Source organism: Lactuca saligna, chromosome 7 (assembly GCF_052625555.1).
Source record: "Lactuca saligna cultivar CGN05327 chromosome 7, ASM5262555v1, whole genome shotgun sequence".
Taxonomy (NCBI): domain Eukaryota; kingdom Viridiplantae; phylum Streptophyta; class Magnoliopsida; order Asterales; family Asteraceae; genus Lactuca; species Lactuca saligna.
In genome coordinates this window covers 154,347,414-154,356,704 of record NC_136423.1, presented here as the reverse complement: position 1 = coordinate 154,356,704, position 9,291 = coordinate 154,347,414, and the positions used below count along the sequence as shown (strand labels likewise).

General features: G+C 33.1%; 1 long non-coding RNA gene across 2 annotated transcripts; it reads left to right on the top strand.

The window, feature by feature from the left end:
- Positions 1 to 1,282: 1,282 nt before the first annotated feature.
- LOC145005517 (uncharacterized) lies at positions 1,283 to 5,654 on the top strand. Of its 2 annotated transcripts, XR_013662590.1 has the most exons (10): positions 1,283 to 1,672; positions 1,759 to 1,813; positions 1,894 to 1,959; positions 2,046 to 2,542; positions 3,001 to 3,063; positions 3,325 to 3,793; positions 3,899 to 4,412; positions 4,529 to 4,584; positions 4,694 to 5,226; positions 5,393 to 5,654. It is a non-coding gene; the product is annotated as an uncharacterized LOC145005517 (long non-coding RNA). The 2 variants fall into 2 exon arrangements; XR_013662589.1 differs by having other exon boundaries at positions 4,529 to 5,226.
- Positions 5,655 to 9,291: the final 3,637 nt, after the last annotated feature.

Below are 9,291 nucleotides of genomic sequence, written 5' to 3'. Positions count from 1 at the left end.
CTTAGACATACTCTCAAGTGTCAAAATTAAAACAACAGATTGAATTCTTCATTTAATGTAGAAAAATTTGAAAGTTGTAATAAAACTTTATAATGATGTAATAAGGTAACATTAGTATTATAGCTGCAGCAAAGTCTACAGCTGGTTTGGAATTACAAAATGATTAGGTTTCATCTCAGGAATCATGGAGCTTAACTTTATTTCAGGAATCATGTACATCCATCTTGGGTCAAATCTGAATTACTAAGCTATAAACAGGTTTCCACATCAATGGTACAACACATGCTTGATTACATTTTGGAAAAGTCAAGTTCATTAACTGGTACCCCACATGGAAAAAAGAAAAAGAAAGTAACAACCCATTTGAAACCTGATGACGTGGGCCATACCTGATGCAACAAGCTCGCATTTTTAAGCACTTTAGTTGACATTTTGTTACTAAAGAGCAACATAGACAACAGGTCTGATCTTAAATTCTTGGATATCTCTAATTTTTTTCTTCTCACTCAACTCAATAAAGAAATGACATCCCCACAGAGTTGCTAACTATTCCAACAATACGGTCACATCTGTGATCTGTTACTGCAGAGTTGCTAACTATTTAAGCTAATCACTTTTTTTTTGAACTTTGAACTGTTAAATATCTATATAAAAAAAACGTTACAAATATGAATCTTAATAGTTTAATAAGGAATTGGGATATGAAGTGGAGGATGCAATCTGAAGTGGGTTCTCAAGTTACACAATCGCTCTGATTACTGGCTTTTTGTATGGTATTTATCATAGGGGGGCACCCAACTTTTTGATAAGATTGCTGATGGATCATGGAATATAATTAGTGGTACAGACCATAAGTTTTTTTGGCCAATGACATGATATCCTTTTCATAGTTAAAATTAGATGAGCTGTACATAGGATTAAGTTATCCTATTAATCTTTTTTGCTTCTAAATGTTGTTCTGTCTTCATGATCCTTGATTTTCAAAATTACAATTAGATAGCAATATGAAATGTTGGATATTACTTGTCAAACTTCTGTCCGCTGTTCATTTTTTTAATGGTAGTTGTAAACGTATGTTTCATTTTGTCTTGTATAGTTGATTCTTTGGAGATAAAGAAAGGTAGATGATTAGCAGATATATATATATATATATATATATATATATATATATATATATATATATATATATATATATATATATATAAGTATTTATAATGTATCGAATGTTTTTGTGTATATATCATATAGATATTCTGGACATAATCCAGAAATCTAGACAGAACAGTTGCATATGACTTTTCCGGGTTTAGGGCAATATTATATTGAACTAATGGAAACTTCATCATGCAGGTGTTCTTCTTGGGGCAGGCTTATATGGAGAAAAAAGTGCATCAAGTTTAGCTGATGGGATCAAGAATCAGGTGGATGGTAGTTTCTACTTTATAATTTCACATAATTATGAGCCATAAAGAAAATAGAAGGTCCTGGTACATTTTATTTATTTATTTTTGAAACGGGGGAAGGGAAATGAAAAGATCCCTATAGATGTTCAATCTTCTTCTTCTTCTTCACCATCTGGACACCAAAGGAAACCACTAAAGCCTCTGTCTCCTTGGATCACTGATTTATTGCTTGCTGCACCTTTAGGTATCAGAAGAGACTACTTTCATTGGTAAGTGATTGTTTAATTTATTAAAAAAATTTCTTTTTGTGTGTTTTCATGACTATTGCCTTTTCTTACTTATTTAACATTTGTAGGTGTGGGGTGTTATGGGAAAATATGTTGTAGGTGAACTGAAGCCACCTTCTCTTGGTAAGTGGAAGAGTTTTTTTTATACAACTTTTGAAAGAAGGATAATAACGATTAACACAATAGTAAAATTTTGTGTTTAGTAATGGCTTCTACATGTGGATCTGGAAAGCATCCATAATTAATGCCATCTACACCAAGATAAACTGGTTAGTAATCGTTTGTAAACTAACCTAATTTATATATATGAACTTGCTATAGAATTATACACTATTGATATATTTTTATTTTTCAGTGGATTAATCCTGTTGAAGATGTTATCAGACATTCGACAATGTTGTTGAGCATCCATTTCACTTTACACACACATATATTTTATATATATTACACAATCTCTCCCACCAGCCCCAATCATCATGAGCTCAAATCTTTTTGGGTATTTGTTACCAAATAAGGAAAGAATGGATAGAGTAAGAACACCAAAGTTGCATAGATACATAGCAATATTGTGTGTCATTCTGTTTCTAAATATAGAATGTTCAGAGGAGGTAGACATAACCATCATTGAAAGTGTCGCATCTAAAGGAGTTGGTATGTAGTATGTACTAGTTGATTCATTAGATTAAACCTACGTTTCATATCATTATTTCTAATAATAGAAAGTTATAAATTTAGAAAGATTTGACGAGTCTAATTGCTTGAGGTACAGTTTGTTTAGATGGAAGCCCACCTGCTTACCAGCTTGATAGATGGTTTGGAGATGGTGTCAATAATTGGTTGGTTCATATACAGGTCTGTCTTCCTTAATTTGTTAAGTAATCATGATTTTCTATTTTTATTTTAATAAGAAAATGTTCTTAACTTAGAAAGAACCTATACGTATTGCTTTTCACGAAGCCCAAATACTCGATGGTCAATCCAATCTCAATTTGCGCATTCACTATGATAAGAGAAGCATATTTTTATTTGCATAAAGTATACATGTGTTACGTCTATACAGTGTAGTCATACAATCTAGCAATGGATTTACATCATGAAAAGCACCAGAGCATATATGCATGGGTTTAGGCCATAATATGTTTCATCTTATCGAGAACTTCTTGATTTCCCTAATTTGTTGTTGATGCAATTGAATATCCCACCATCCATTGTTAATTTATCCAATCTTTCATGGTTGGATCTAAGTGATAACAAGCTTCAGGGACCCATTCATGTATCTAATGAAACAGCCCCTGGTCTGGTCTTGACAGGTTAAAGAATGCAAATTTTTGCCGATCAAGGTGGTGATTCTCATTGGATTTACAATGAGCGAGGTAATTATTGGTCAAACTTTTTCATCTTCTTATGTTATGTAGCTCTTATTCTCACCTGAAATTCTATCATAGGGGCCATAGTAAGGTCATGTTTGATGAAAAACATTTTCAATACCTCACTATTTTGATATTCAATCTTCCATTCAAGAAGATGATTCATTGTACTTTCACTAGAAAATGATTGTGTTTCCCTTGTGTCTATTATCTTTTGTTTAGCTGAGAAGTTTAATTTTTATATGATTCCTTTGTTTTGTTTGTAAGGTGGTTTTGATGGTAACTCCATGAAGGTAGTTGAGTTATTGTTCAACAATGGGTTCAAAAGCTTCAAAGTATATATCCATTTGCCAAATCCAAAATCCTCATTGTAAAAGTCAACACAACTACTGGATAAGGGCTGCCATTTTCGTATTTACCCTGGGCGAAACAATTTGCAGAGTAAAGTGCATATGCAGCACCCTTACGCATACAACACTTTATCCAGAAAAATATTATCACCATTCAAAACTTAATTGGAAAAAAGAAAGAAACAACCCTTAGTCTACTTGTAGTTATGTTTTCTGTTCAAAAATTCTCAGAAAAATGACTACTTTTTGAACAATGATTTATTCACTATTGTTTGGCTGTTGATGGTTCTGAATGGGATAACCAACTTAAGAAGCAACATTAGAAATGTCCATCATCGATTCAGATACTAAATAGAAGACAATGTCTCAAATTGGGAATAGATTCGGTTAGTTCCACTTCCTTTAATCAATTTTCATTTGTCCTCTTTGTGAAAAAAAATCAAAAATGCATGTTTGATTAATGATGATGTTTCCTCACTTTCTTCTTACAGTCATTACTAGATGTGGATAAAGTTAATGCTTCACATGTATCACCATGTGACATTGTTGCTGTCATTCGTCCTGCTATTTATAAGTATGGGATTGCATGTGAAGAATTAGATCAAAAATATGTGATGAAAGATAACTTTGAGATGTCATTATCAGTTACATTTTCTAAAAATGGAAATGAAACCAATATCTATTTAGGACGTGTAACGCCTTCATCACGAAAGGACCTACATGGTTTGTATATATTTCAACCAAAACGCAATTGCCATCGTCTGTTTCAAAAAGTTGGAATTTATACATTCACCTTTTCCATTGTGAATAACATTGAATTGCTTTAATGTATATATAATCACATGGCTTTACAATCATATCATTTTGTTAATGATTAGCATTTACATATTTCTATCATCAGAGAGATTCAAGATGTGAGAAACATGTGGTGAAGGTCAAAGTTGAAGCATCGTGTGAGGTCCACAAATGGGCACTTGCCAAGAAGCTTCCTGATTATAATGTCACGTAAGAAAAATATAATTTATGTGTGCATTTTTATAAAATCTAATACCTCATATATATATATATATATATATATATATATATGTGTGTGTGTGTGTGTGTGTGTGTGTGTTTCACAGGTATTTACCATTTCAACTGATGACTTTTGACTTCAAGGGTGTTGATATTCTCATAGGTTCATACTTCTAACATTTATACTTATATTTGTTATGCAACAGGAAAGTATTGGTTTAATCAAGTCAATTTCTTAATATATTAAAAGAATTTGTGGTGTACTATAATAGATGACAAGGCTGCTGGACATTCTAGAAATGGTATTCAGTTCAAAGGATAGTACAATCACAGATGAAGATATCGATAGAATCATTACTAAGGGAGAAGAGGCAACTGCAGAACTTGATGCCAAGGGGTCGGCTTAACCCAGCCCCAGCCCCTGCCACCGATGAACATGAGGCCTTAAACCCAAACTCTGACTGTGGTTCACCTGTTATGAAGAAACAACGAGTGAGCCTTAGCCAAGGGGTCGGCTTAACTCACCAAGTACTCGACTCCAGCTTAAGGCAACATCCGATTGTGTATGGAATGTCGGTTAACCATCAAGATTAAAAATTAAGCTGAGCCAGTTGAAATTGGAATTTGTCCCAGGGAGATTGTTTTCTACTTTGTGCAGTTTCTTTATAGAAATATGTATAATATAAATTATGTTTCATTAGGTGGGATGGGTTTGGGTGTGGTAATACTCTTAAAACTTGTAATTCATGTTATGATGCCAAGACAGATTGGAAGACAAAGCACAGAACTCCATCAAATGTGTGAAGTAAGATTCTTATCTTAATTCATAAAACAATAGTCTTTTTATTTCTTTTCTTTTCTTTCTTCTGAGCTCTCATTGGCCAAAATCTATGAGATACTAATTCTTTTATTTATTTATTTGTAAATCCCATCTCACCTTTTAGTTTTTGTGTTTTTGTTGTTGTTGGGAGCTTCAAAAATAGTCTACACCAGAAGACATTGATGATTTGGATGATGTGGATGCAGTTATAAGCTACATGCCACAAGATTTCAGAGGAACATTAATCACACAAGAATAAGAAAGGTCTGAAAGAAATAAGCAATCAGAAGTTGATGCTTTGGTAAATTCAGGTGGTACCATACGTGACAATAGAGTGTATTTTTTGTATCTAATTCGTTTGAAATTTTTGTTACAACTTCTATTGATTTGTTTTATATTTCCATGGAACGATTATTTGTATGACATTAAATTTATGCAATGGATTCTATTTTTTGTATATGATATTTTTTTTTCTATTATGAAACATTAAATACAAATTCAATTTGAAAATAAGTAAATCTATAAATAATGTTTTTTTAACCATTTAAAATTATGATACGCAAAAACGTGTGTCATCTTCATTTACGACATGGCCATTCTTGACAGCGGCTTTCTTGATACGCATTGCGTGTCATTAACACGTGCGTCGTAAGGTTACAACACACAAATGCGTGTCGTCTTCCTTTATGACACAGCCTTCCTTGATACGCATTGTGTGTCGTAAACGTGCGTCGTAATTGCACGTCGTAAATGAGCGTCGTAAATGCACGTCGTCTCTCTTTATGACAAGGCCTTCCTTGACGCGCATTTGCGCGTCGTCTAAGGCTTTTACGACGCGCAATGAGCGTCGTAAAAGGCTGTTTACTAGTAGTGATTTTTGATATCGTCAAACAAATTAATCAAGCATTTGAGCTTACAACGTCGTAATTTTGTAGATCTAATGTAGAGTTTTGCCATCTCTTTGGAATAGAAATTCTCTCATGAAAAATCACCTTTGAGCTTCTTGAAGCCCAGATTTTAGCAGAAGGACCAATCGAAGAACCAAAACTTGGTTACATCTACTTCAAGAAGAAGACAAATCAAAAGTAATTTTTCAAGTGATTGACAAATATCTCATTCCTACCAAGATTCCTCAGAAGTTCATCTTTAATGCTTCCAATATTGCTTCCTTCGAACACGTCAAGAACAAGATCATTGAGTATCTCAAATGGTACATCGATGTCCGAAGTCGGCTCCAAAGTGCTTATCTATTTGTGTTTGATGAAGCTAAGTGATGAGTCAAATGATTGCTAAGGTCACTTAGGGAAGACTATTGATACATGAAAAGTGATCCTATAGCAATCCAAGATAAACATGTCTGAAGTGAGAGTCTTCCGAGATGGAGTTACTTCTGAAGTGAATTTCAGTCTGAGATGCAACTATTTTCATTTGTTATTTTAAGTCTATAATGTGCAATTAGTGTTCCAAGTAATACTTTGTTCTATATTTGTTTCTTGATTGTATAGTACAAGGGACAAGATCAACAGAAGAGGTTGCATCAGATTTTTGATCTTCAGATGTCTTTTAGTCCATGCACATTATCAGATATTTCTTAATATCACTCCTTATTTAAGGAGTTGTGACCTTATGTTATGTACGCATGAGTGAAACATTCACATTTCTTATCAATATTAAGAATCATTCAATCAATCATTCTCTCTATCATTCTTAGTGTTCTTGAATTTATTTACATTGTTCATATTTATTATTTATTTATTTGGAGCACTTTGTTGAAGTTCTTAATTCTGAGAAAAAACTGGTTTACCAGAATTGACTGGACCTTTATTAGTAGCAGACATTGATCTTAAGTTAAATCAAGGTTTGAGTTTTCAAACCTTGTCCATGTAGATCTTTTCTTTCATAGGAGGGTGCTATAAGAATAATTTGAAAGGAAGGAATTCAAAAACGAAATCTAATTTAAATGGGGGAGAGTTGTAACACCCATTTTTTAGCTAGAGTAGATCAACTAAAAACTTAATGGGGTCAAAGAGGGTGGTTTTTTCGGGGAAAAACTATATGCTATGACATAGAGTATGTGTTGCCATGATGTGACAATATCTGTATAAGCGCGTTTCAATCTTGTGTGTCATGACATGACAAGCCTTTGGACACTAAATGACGACCCCTTAGATTTAATTGAGACTGATGAATCGGGATTGAAATCAGTATATATAGAGGGGTCCTCCCTCCATTTTTCCTTGAACCATTTCTCACCAACTTCTCTCTACCTTGCACGAAATCTCTTCCTTTCTCATATGCCAATCTATACCGATCGGAACCCCCATCGTCCATTGACCGTCGACACGCCAAAAACAAAGAGCGAGTCTGAAAGCCGGCTACCACCCTTCTTTCTTGTGACTAACCTTCAGCGAATCCCTGTCTGACCACACTCCTTCGATTAGCCACCTACGACGAGTTGAACGTCTCTGACAACCGCTAACCACCACTGATCGCCGCACGGTCACCATCAACAAAATCTTTTTTGGCTAATTTTTGGGCAGTTCCGATCAAGCTACGATTGAGTATTATTCACCGATCAAAGTTACAATTCATCGGGCTACAAAAATGTTGTATTTCAAAAAGTCGTAATCTCTTCGGTATCTTGCATGTGCTTCAAACAAGTGAGTGTAACGACCCCATTTTCAAATTTTTATCCTTTTCGAGGCAGGGGGATACATACAATAAATCGTATTATTTCTATTAAGCACATAAAAATGTTATTTAAACTATATCAAAACTTTGTTTAAACAATGGATATAGTAGGATTGTATTGGAAGAGATTTATCTTAATACCAAATTCATTAGTAATAATATGGAACATCAAATTAAGGAATGATTGTAATATTGTGTATTGCTACGAGAATAATAACCAAAAAACTTTTTATAAAAGTTAGGGTTATTAATATATTTCAAATTCATGTGAGCCTTTTTCATCAAACTAAGGATCCCTCTACTTAGAAGACCTTTGGTATATAACCGTTAATTCTGAAGGAGTGGGATAATTACATATAGATCTATATGGGTTGACACATTTACATGTGGTTGCTAGCTACATCATGGAAGATAGAGTCACACCAGTGATACTTATCTTTTTATTATTTTAACACTCTGATGAAGAGATAGGAGAGGCATATCAGTCGGAAATAGCTCAGTTATAGGACCTCACAGTGAACATTAATATATGTATAGGAAACTTGAAATACCTATAGACATTACAGGATTATTTTTGTATCAAGAACTTAGTTATGAAAACGTAGAATAAGAAAGATACCTTATATATATATATATATATATATATATATATATATATATATATATATATATATAGGATAAGAAACTATCAGTATATCCAATTAATGCTTTGTGTTCTCAAAAAGTACTTATCAACTCTAATATGACTATACTTTATTAAGAAAGTATATTTTGGTTTAGTATTAAAAACCTTTAAACTCACCAACTCTTTAGTTTACACTTCTTGAAAACAAATTTACTCTCAGGGAATTAAACTGTTGGAAGACATACTACAAGGATGATCAAGGGATTGTAGTCGTCTTTTAAATTTCAATATTTCCCTTTCTTTCCTATTGTTATGGCTTATTTTGTATCTTTCAATTACATTTACCCTAGACTAATGGATATTGTAATATATTATTTTCAATGAATAAAAGTATCTATTCTACTATCATATTGTTGTATGTTCAGTGTATGCTTATTACTGTTATACACGACACCGTTCCATCAGCGGCAAGGGGTGTGACTATATAACAATGATATAATATACATGCATATATTCATCTCCACATACCTTAACATCAACCTATATCACAACATTATACTATAAAGTTTAGTATAATTCACCTCTTTGAAGAAAATGACAACCAACTTCCAAGTTTCTTCAAACCTTCTTGTGGAGAACTCTAACTCCTATTTTTTCACTACCTATACCATTCATACATATTAAGCTCCCATTTAAACATGCCTTAACCCATTAAGAGCTCAATAATATTTATA